Raw genomic sequence first — 11,732 nt, 5'->3', positions numbered from 1 at the left:
CTTGGCCAGCAGTGCATGGTCTAACAGTCTCTACTCAGCTCTTTCTTTGGGCCCAAATGGTACACTTTCATGCAGTACTCCATGCATGCCCTATTTGAGAGGGTATAAAATCATACCTTAACAAAAATTGGTTTCATTTAAATTGTGAAATATTGACCATATCAGCAGCAGTGTGTAGGGACCCTTAATAGAATTTAACATAAGGGGAGAGTGGCATTGTCTCCTATTTTTAAACAGAAAACTGTGTTGCTTTGACAAGTTAAGACACCTCAATGACTCAATCGGAGCAGGAGATAGTGACGCCCAGCAGACCTGGCCAAATGCAGCAGATGCACAGTGGCAAATTGTGGGTGTCCAACACAAATACTGGTGCCCAATGGATACCTGTGAAAAATAGCAAGTACACAGCAGATTTGGTATATCCAGCAGGTGCCACCAAGCTAAGGCGCATGGTGGTTGTTCCTGGGTGCTCAGTTCAGTGGTGAATCTCGGCAGGAAGGATGAGCATGAGCGTCTGCGAAATAGCCCTAAGGACTCCCAGAAACACTTGGTCAGGGCAGAGCGAGGGGAGTCCCCTACATAGCAGCTTGGATGACTTGCCTCAACAAGTTGGTGGTGGTGGTGGAGGGGGAGGAAACATTAGTGAAATTTGACCTTTTGCTGTTAATGTCTGCCTATCTGTTCCTACACTCTGGTGGGAAGCCTGGAGTAACTTAGGTTACATAATTAAAACATTAGAGAAACACGGCTTAATGCAGCTCATTCTTAGTTTTTTGTTTGAGGTCAAACATTAAAAGGCTTTTAGGAAAAAAATGTAGCCTGGTGTTATTCCTATAGAAATGTTATAATTTTTTTCTGGGAAAGAAAATTTGATAGGATTTTGTATTTTCACACAAGCCACATCCAAATAATCCTACAATTAATTCTTAATATAAGAAGGAACAATCCTCCAGACCCCATAAATAACTTGAATAAAAGTGAGCTAGCTGAACAGGTGCAAATTGACAAGGAGGTGATGGGGGCGGGTCATTGCATGTGATGCACAAATTATAGATTTTAGAATTTAATTGGCTGATCAAGTTCAATGAAGAGGTAAATGTCTTTTTAGGAGGTGAGAAAATCACTTAGAAAAGTTCTTTTGGTATTTGGCTGAGTCATTAATTTTGCAGAGAGCTGGCATGCTGCAGTACAAAGGCAGTGGCATGGCTGCACAGACATCGTCGATTTTTTATGTGAAAGAGGCAGGGTAACAAGGAATTATAGTCCAAAAATAATTGTGTTTTTGGTTGGGCGGGTCTTGATGGGGTGCAAGCAGGAAATAGCTCTATTCAGCCTCGCTGCTCTCCTTTAGAGCCGCTGTGTGAAATATCTTCCCTCCCAGATCAAATCCTCCAACATTTACGATGTTTTCCAATCTCTCTTATGCAATGAAAACATTACTGTTGCTTTCGGCCAGCATATTAAAGCATTTCTTAAAAGCAGATACAACCCTCTTCCCAGTAGAAGTTCTACTAAATACAGTTCTCTCTATCTATCTCATTACATAAAACGTGAGTGGTACAGTTAAACGGACAAGGAGATTGGAAGTTGTGGAAAACCGATCTTTTCATTTGTTGACTTTGTCCCGTCTGATGGAATATGCACTGGATTAGAGGAATCTTCTTGACAGAGACATCTCCAGATATAAAGTATTTAACGGCAGTCCTGTTCCAAAATAACACTATTAAAAGAGAACCGCCAACGCATTTGCTTTACATAATTGGAGCTTGCAAGGTGAGATAATGTGTCAGTAATCAAGTAAATTGGGACTTTTTCCTTGGAGGAGGAGAGCTTTGGTCCTACTTTTTGAAACGTTAATCCCACTTCCACTTTCCTCCACTTCAAAGGCTTGAGTCACCGCAATGACGTTCTCTGAGCGCAGCCGGCTGCTCCTCTGCAAGCTCCGCTCTGCTCTCCCGCTGCACCGCAGGGGGGCACTAGACACCGGCGCGAAGTCTCCTGTCTTCAAGCAGGTCGTTCTATTGGCTTTCTAGGTGTTTGTTAGGAGGCCAATTCTTTTATTTTCTTTTCCAAAATTATTTTATCTGTGTCAGTATAGTAACATGCATTGTCAGGATGACAACCAGGTGACTCCCTAAATGTGGATGAGTAATTAGGGTAAAAGCCGCAATAGTTCACGCCCTAATATCTTTTATATTAAATTCTGAAGGGACCTTTTAGAGAAAATTCACCACAAATATTTAAAGAAAACTTAACTGGAGAAATCAGAGATGTTTGCTGTGATATATATTGCCTTTTAGGTAATATTTTTTTCTGGGGAAGAAAATTTGATAGGCTTTTGTACTTTGTACACACCACATCTAAATAATCCTATAATTAATTCTTCATATAAGAAGGGATAATCCTCCAGATCCCGTAAATAACTGTAATAAAAGTGAACCAGCTGAAGAGGGGCAAATTGACAAGGAGGTGATGGGGGTCATTGCAGAAGTGATGCACAAATATATAGGCTAATATATATATTTATATTAGCTGAAGCAAAACTTATAACACAGAGCAGTAAGCTGCACATGGTCATCAGAACAGTAGCTTACACTTGGAGAGTAACGACTATATATCCCAAATGCTGGCAAGGTCACCTAGTGCACAAGGCTGTCTGATCCCCACCATTCCTGGGAAAGTGGTCTTATCCTGGTTTTTATAGAAAAAGAAACAGAAATCCAGCAAGATCAAGCAGCTTGCCTATAACCTCATATGTAAATCTTCCTGGTGTTTTAGCCCATAACCTTCTATCACAACGGCCTGCCTGAAGAGCAAAACCAGCGCAAATAACTTTCCTCAACACTCTATAAAACAGTAAGCAAGCCATTGTTTATTTGATAAATATTTAATTGATAATTGTATGTTCCACCTCATTCCAAAAATGGTGAGGAACCTTATCAAAGCAAACAGAGTCAACTCAATAGGCTATAAAAGAGAAAAGAAAACTAGGTACAGGGAAAATCAAAGTGAAATGGGTGAATCAGGAGAGAGAAAGTTACTATCAAGTGTGTACAGAAGCTGTCCTGCAAGCGTGGACCCAAAGACTGATGTAATAAGGGGAGTCCTCCTGCCTTTAAGCCACAGCGTGAAATCACACGTTTCCAGCATTTCACACATGTTCTTAATTTTGTTCTTTAACTTCATAATCGGAAATCCAGTCAACCAACACATGAGTGTGGGATTGAGGCTGATTTGCTGCTTTGGCGTACTCAATAATTTCCATCTTTGTTGAATTGTTTTAAATTTATGGAACCTATGTTTTCACCAATATCATAAACACTTTCAGTTTTAAAGTAATTTTTATAAATACGTTTTATACGCAGTAAATATCCAAATGATTCCGGAAAGACAGAGGTGCAGGCAACCCAGCGCCAGAGCCCGGGTAGCGCTGCTGGCTCGAGGGGGACTGGGAAAGACGAAAGGACGGGTGGGTCCGCCACATGACTGCAGGTCCCCAGAGAGAGTTTCATTCAGCGTCTGAGAAGTGGTTAAAGAAAATCGCTGAACCTATTCAAAAGAATCAGTTGTACAAAAGTTGACCCTCAAAGACCCATACACAGAAATTCATGTCAGAGGTCCTTCCCGCACGGATGCCAGAGGTGGGTCGTACCTGTGTCCAACAGATCGCAGCAAAGAGGAAAACAAATCAGTTATAGGTTTTACAGTGTCATGAAGTTGGGAAAAAATCCATTGACCAGGGAAACGTTCCCTGGTTCTGAGAGATTTTTCTCGAAGAAAAAACCTACGTGATATGAATACTTAATTTCTCTCCCTTTAAGAAGCAAGAAGTTGCCATTTGGGAAAAATATCTTCAATGTGTGTAATTGTGTCTTATTCTCCACGACATCTCCAATAAAGTACAGAAATTCATCAAATGACAAGATTGACCTCTAAGCCTATCCAAGATTCAGGAAACAACTTTGTATTAGGTACAGAATTTTTGTTTGTATTCAAGCTTAGCATAGTTCAAGAGAAAAATAACACACACGAGGAAGGGATGGTGCCACAAGCGAAGAAAGAAAGGCAGGGATTTTAATTTCAATTCTCGTTACGTATGTTATCATGAAGGGACTTTCAAGTGTGAGTTTGATCTCTGAAGTAAGGAAACCCACAATAAGAGTCTGATTTATTATTATTACTCCATTGGGGGTCTCCATATTTTCAATTATATTTTATGACACTTCTCAAGTTTAATTCTTTTTTCAGTTGAAACAGGAAAAAATTACAATTTTAGTTGTTTAGAAAACTTTAGCTAATGCTCTTTTTATCTGGGTTTAGCAAACTCAGCAAATAATACATATTAAATTCTGTCTAAAGCCATGTGAATTTCAAGGGAAATTAAATCTGTTTCTGATTTAGTTATACTTTATTCGTTGAAATATTCTTTGGTAGAAAATACTTGATGTCCAGAAATGTTATGAACCATTTTATCATCTTTTTTATTTGATCCAGGAGGTTGATTTTCATGGGTTGTAAATAAAGTTTATATCTGGAAAGATGAAACCATGAAGTCTATCAATATGGTTATTAGAGTTTCTACCACCAATCTTCCTAAACAGATATGATAGGGCTTACAATAAAAGCACTTTTGATAGGGCAGTTAAAAATAAATGCAAAAATTGAGACAAAAAGATGTTAAGAAAGGAAAAAATAATTATATGGGGAGAAGTGTACAAACATATTAGATTTGTTTTGAGCTTCCTGACTGCCAGGCAAAAGACAAATCAAATGGTTTTCCTGGCACGTTGCTCTGCCTCCATCTTGGATAGTGCACACATCACATCACATCACAGAGCAGAAGCTAAGCAAAGAAATCAACAAACCAGGAACGCCTTGTTTAGCAATAGTGCCCCAAATAAATGAAAACTTGAGCCTTCTTGCCAAATACCACCTAACAGAGATAGTTTCATCCCTGTCTTTTGAAATTTTGGGAGAAAATTGCTGGGTTTTTTTTTTCACCATAAACAACTAAATGATAATTGGGTAATTTGTGTGGAAGTTTTCATTGAATATCTATTTAATTTTTATTTGGATACTCATTTCTTTTAAAACCTAAACTTCCTTGCCACCTTTTTTTGCAAGTATAGTATTTGTCTTTAAAAAATGTTTTTGTTACTGTGTCTTCCTTTTGACATTAGTTCTACTGCCACTATGTGATTTAAAAATTAAAAGAAGTTTTTATTTTGTCTTTAATTGCTAATTACAAAAGCAATATACTCATATTATGAAACTTCAAGAATGCCTGTGTAAAGTAAAGAAAACAATGCAAGCAAACAAAAATCTCAGAATTATACCTGTCTATACACAACCATCAGTAACATCTTGGTATCTTTCTCAACCTTTTGAGTGTGTGTGTATATTTTATAGCATAAAGCTTTATTGTGTTTTATTTGCTAAAACTAATGGAATTTGAATTTTGACATTGAGACAAAAACCAACTGCAGAGATGCACTAATTTTACTGGGTTAAATTTTGTTAGATCTTATTTGCCATGTGATGTTCAGGGGTTACAACCTACGGAATTTGACAGGTAAACTCTGAACTCATATATTGGTAGGGGGAAATAAAGCAATGATTAGGATTACTTATCTGGGGGGGGGAAGAAACTGTCTTTAAAATTAAAAATATGAAATATCCAGGTTAACCTATTCTGAGTTTTTTCTCAACTTTCTCTCGTTTTCCCTGGTCTTTCTGTTCCCAGTCCTCTTCTTCCTTTTGTGCTCACCATTCCCTCTCCCCTACTGTACATTTCTCTACAGCATCATCTTATAACTTCCTATATTGATACTTATATATTTAGCTAATTATCTGTTTTCTCACCAGCAGAAGGTAAATCCGCGAAGACTGCTGTTTTTTTATGTTTTGTTCACTGGTGCGTCTGGGTAGAGCCGGACCCAGCTGAATAATTTGAAAATGTGATCAGTTCAATATTGTCCTCATAATAATGGTTTTTTTTTTTTTTTTAAACAGACTGATTTGATGAAGAGAATGCCCTAGATCCTCAGGAGCGGCAAATTCATGGCATGCAGGCCACTACTTCCCTCGTGTCTCAGGGCAGAGTCACAACAATTCTTTCAGTGCTAATCAATCACAGCATTCTTTCCTATTGAAGTTGGGCACAGCCACATAATCCTGGTTAAAAAAGCGTTCCAAACAAACACTACCAATTGAAAACAGTTTGTACTCATTTGCCATCTGGTTCTAGAAGGTGGATACATACCTCAGGGTTATCTCACCTGAAATTGTAGGATTTTCATTTATTAGCACATCTTTGTGTTCATTAATTCATTAATCTGTTTACTAAACTTTTATTGAGTACCTACTGGGCTTGATTACTCACCTAAACATTCAGGATACAAATGTCAATAGGACGTGTTTCTTACCTTCAAGATTAAGGGGATGGAAGACATTAGGAATAATTTCATTCATCCATCTGCTCATGCTTTTTAAAAATACTTATTTAGTGCCAACCATGTGTCAGGCACTGTTCTAGGTTCTGGGGATACAGATATCTTGTGATGCAGACAAATAATTATGCTATATTATAAATATGATAATAGGTACAAGGTGCTATAGGAACATATTGGTGGATGTTCACGGTGGATGAAGGGAGGAAAGGTCAATGGAAGAGGTAATAACCACGCAAAGTCTTGGAAGATGTAAAGTAATTTTACGAATAGGAACTTTCATAACAATTTCAAGAGGTGATGATTATCATAATAACCACCATTTCATTTATTTAGTCCTTAAAATAAATAGCCCTGACACAGGCGCTTTATCTATGTTGTCTTATTTAAGTCTCACAGCAAGACTTTCTAAATATCCTATTTTATGTGAGATATAATCAAAGTTATCTATCTAGGATGTGACAGAACAGATTGAAACCCAAGTCTGTGCTCTTACTCACTACACCACTCAGCATGATTGGGGAGAAGAATAATTAAGAAGAAACACCAGGAAACAAAACTGAAAAAGTTCCTAAAATGTCCTGTGTGTCTTCATAATCTTTGAACTTTATCCTCTAGGCAATGGGGAGTTGTTAAAGATTTTAATCTAATATTTCATATAAATCCAAAGGACAGTACTAAAGAAACCAAGAAAAATATCTGCGTGCTTGCCACATATCAAATAATTCACATTCTGAATTTATTTTAATTAATAAAAAATCCTTTTAAACACCATTTTATAGAAGATAAACTTGAGACTTGCAAAGGGTAGGTAATTTTCCCCTGGCACACAGCTCAGAAGCAGCAGCTGTAGAGTTCAAACCCAAGCCTGACTCTTAAGCACCTGCCGATCAAGGCTCTGACTCTTCCTCATAAAGTCTGCTGATGCAGGAGAAGAAGTAGGCAAGAGTAAGTGTGTGCTTGCCATTTGGATATCTCTGCTGAATTATATAGTTCAAATTGAACTTCACCAGTTGTCATCAAATGGTTGCCACTAAATATACTCTTATACTTGTTATGGGCTGAGTCTTTAACAAATTTTTTAAAAGTATAAGAGTATTTTCCCCAAATATAGTTTTACGTATCACTTTTATTTATTTTTTAATTGAATATTTTATTAACCCAATACATGCAAATATGGTCATTTCACCATGTAATCAACATAAAAATTATTAATCCTTTTTTTGTACTTCATTTTTTAAATCCCGTGTATATTTTTTTGCTGAGTTCATAATAGTTTACATCATTGTGAAATATCAGTTGTACATTATTTCTTGTCTGTCACCACACAAGTGCTCCCCTTCACTCCCTGTGCCCACTCCCCACCCCCCTTCCCCTGGTAACCACTGAACTGTTTTCTTTGTCCATGTGTTTGTTTATATTCCACATATGAGTGAAATCACCTGCTGTTTGTCTTTCTCAGTCTGGCTTATTTGGCTTAGCATAATTCCCTCCAGGTCTTTCCATGTTGTTGCAAATGGGATGGTTTGTCTTTTTTTTATGGCTGAGTACTATTCCATTGTATATATATATATATATATACCACATCTTCTTTATCCAATCATTAGCTGACGGGCACTTGGATAGTTTCCATGTCTTGGCTATTGTGAATAGTGCTGCAGTGAACATAGGGGTATACATGTTACTTTGGATTGTTCATTTCAAGTGGTTTGGGTAGATACCCAATAATGGGATAGCTGGGTCATATGGTATTTCTATTTTTAGTTTTTTGAGGAATCTCCATACTGTTTTCTATAGTGGCTGCACCAGTTTGCATTCCCACCAGCAGTGTATGAGTGTTCCCTTTTCTCCACATCCTCTCTAACATTTGTTGTTTTTTGTCTTGGTAATTATAGCCATTCTGACTTGTGTAAGGTGATATCTCATTGTAGTTTTGATTTGCATTTCCCTAATAATTAGTGCTATAGAGCATCTTTTCATGTGTTTTAATTATCACTTTTAAATCCACATTCTTTATTGCACCACCAGGCATTGTTGAATATCTACACTATTCTAATGGCATTGTACTTATTCTCACCCTACGCAATGAACGTTATGAGATGAGTTGGTTTTCTCCTTCATAGGTTGGAGAAAGACAATATGAAAGGATAATCTTTTTTGTCTTTTCAAGGATAGAAAGAAAAACCCACCTTATTTGCTACTCCAATTCTTCTCTGGCACCTATGTAATGACTGACAAAGAAATTTAATTGCTATTATTTTTTTAAAGTTCAAGTGGACTAGGAGTATTTCTAGTATTTCTTGGAGTATTCCCGGGCAAATTCAAGATCATTCCCTGAAAAGTCTGAGCTTTATCCCTTCTCAGCAAGTCCATCCTTACATTTGCAGGCCTGGGGCAAGAGTTCAAATAGAGGTCCACTTACCATGAATTTAGATATTTAAAAGTTACCAATCAAACTAACAAACTGTTACATAATTAATACTTGATGTCCTTCCTTGGCACATATGACTTCATAATAACTTGGAAGACCAGGTTAGAATTCTTGGACTCCTGGGTGATATGGTGGCCTGCCCTCCTTCAATTCCCACCCCCAACTCCATCCTGCACTGCAAGGACCTTACGGTTAACTCTATCCTTTAAACAAAACAAAACAGCTGGCTTTGGCGTCCCTTTGTCTTTGGTTTGCAGACACCTGTGGCAGTCTTCTCTTAGGAGGATAGTCCTAGAAGAATCCCATTCAGGTCCTGGAAGAGAGCTTGGGGCCATTTGGGCAGAGAAGTCTGGGGTCCTGGGTGTCGAGAGTGTAGTCTAGCAGTAGGGGGCATGAAATGGCATGCTCTATTTCTGGTAGACTCCTTGGGTCTCAAGCTGTGTGGTTAGAGGAGGACAAGAGTGGGACCTTTAAAGTGTGGGAATCCAGGGCATGGGCCTCATGTGCCCTGGCCAGTAGTAGTTCTGCGGCTCAGTTTTGTGTGGCCATGGTGGGAGAGTAGCTCTGACCAATAGTATTGTAGGAGCCGGCAGGTGAATGCCAAAGGCAAGGAGAGCTGGTGCTTCTTCCCACCAAACATTTATGATTAACTAAGAAAATTTATCTTGGTATGGAGTTTCTGGAAAGATTCTCAGCAGATGTTTGGCACCCCATCACCCTTCCTTTTGCACTGAATTTCCTTAGCCCGGGGCTCACTCATCAAACTGTAAAAGTGAGATCATTGCCTGAATTATTCCATCACTTTGCTCTTCCTTAGCTTCAGTTATCTTGAGAATTAATTCAAGGGAGGATAACTCTTTAGTCTGGACTCCAGATACTTGCTATTTAATCTCTCTCTTTTCTTTTCGGATATAGACTTGGTTTGAAAATTAAATCCACAGACTCATGGTTTTCTCTAAACTTAGAATTTAAAGGAAGATATTCTTTCTCCATTCTATTAAGCTCCAAGTTATATTTGCCACTATGGAAAAAGACATGTAAATACAGTTAGAGAAAGATATATTGAGTTCTTTTTGATATAATGTTTCTTGAGAAATATTACCATGAAGTCTAAAAATAAAACTTTATTTCTCCAATTTAATAATCATTGTTTATTTCATTCGTAGAGGAGAATCAATTAAGTTCCCGTGTGCTAAGTTTCAAATATACTTTGAGGCAAAAAATTAATGTGTAACATTACATTTTGTCAGGAAGGTAACTTGAAGGTAGTTAAAGAACAAACTTGAAAATATTTGCTTATGCCGCATAGGCTTTGGAAAGTTATTTTTAAAGATGGAGGAATTAAGCACCTGTCGTTTTTGCCAGCTGGTGTAGATGTTAAAAATTACTGTCACTCTCTCGCTTGCGACTCTATTTTGCACCTGCTGCTACGTGAGTTATGGGCATTTCACACATGGTAATTTAATAAGGTCAGGTCCCATGACAGTGTACCCACTGAGAGTTAAAGCAGTTTTATAAGGTCTTAAGGAAAAACATTAAACATGAAGTTTAAGACTAAAAATTTAGTACCTTGTAGACATCACATTTTTCTCATTGAAAAATGTTAAAGGAATGTAGAAGATGGGAAATTTAGCCACATATTCCAAAACAAGAATGAGCCTTTTATGATTGGCCTATTTGTATCAGTCAACTTCTCTACATGATGACATTTGTAATTTTTTAAAAATATTTTTTATTGCTTGATGTAACACCCAAATATAAACCTATATTGGAACCTACATAGTTCAATATGGTATTCATGAGCCACATGTGGCCATTTAAATTAATTAAAATGAGATACAATTAAAAATTCAATTCCACAGTCACATTAGCCACATTTCAAGTGCTCAGGAGCCAGATGTGGCTAGTGGTTACCAAATAGGACAATGTAGATACAGATTTCCATTTTTACTGAAAGTTCTATCGGACAGTGCTGTGTTAAATTTCCAATGCCTGGTCTTAGGCACAGTTGTCCTTAAAGATCTTCAGGCCGTAGTGAGTTTTCTTTAAAAGAATGATTGTAATGTCCCAACATCATCTTGGCTACAAAAGCATAAGTCAAAGTTGAAGGTGTTGGCTACTGGAATCCGAGTGACCTTTACTAAAGAAAGAAGGAGCATACTGACCTGAAGTGCCCAGCGTCAAGAAAAGATTGTTTCAGCCTCCAAAAATGCATCAGCAGGCAGGTGCTGTTCAGAGATTTTAATCCTACATATTACACGTATCTTTTTAGAGAGTGGGAGAACGATTTATCACTTCATCTCTTCTATTCAACTATTCATCTATTCAACTATTAATTTCCCAATTCTGCCTTTATTCTAAAGAAAAGCAATACGTGATAGCATTACAATGTGATAAAGTAAGTTTGCACTACAATCTTTTCTATCAATTGGTCTTACCATTTAGGACATGTATTAAAAGGGTGAATCAAGATTTTGAGACATGGATATGCCAAGTAGAAGGGATCATACCAGGAGAGAAAGTATTAATAGACAGCATCTTGAGTTCTTGAGTAACAATCTCATCCCCAGAGAGGTTTTTTTAAGTGACAGCTGAAGGTCATTTAAAATTATATCTTTGAAGACATTCAGTGAGAAGGATCAAGGGCTTATTAGAACTTTCTAATTGGCCAGATTGTCACTAGAAGTGAAAGAAATCAAGCAATATACACAATGATTTACACAAAACTGAAGAAACCTGCTTTCGTCTTAATTTCCCTGGACAGTCTCAGATCCTATCTGAATTTCCTCGGTTCTCTATTTCACTTTTTCAATAATACATGATTATCATTATTATCCAATTTATTACTGCTA

The sequence above is a fragment of the Equus asinus genome, chromosome 19 (genome assembly GCF_041296235.1).
Source record: "Equus asinus isolate D_3611 breed Donkey chromosome 19, EquAss-T2T_v2, whole genome shotgun sequence".
Lineage (NCBI taxonomy): Eukaryota > Metazoa > Chordata > Mammalia > Perissodactyla > Equidae > Equus > Equus asinus.
The sequence above is the reverse complement of the archived record's forward strand: the minus strand, read 5'-3'. Positions refer to the sequence as shown.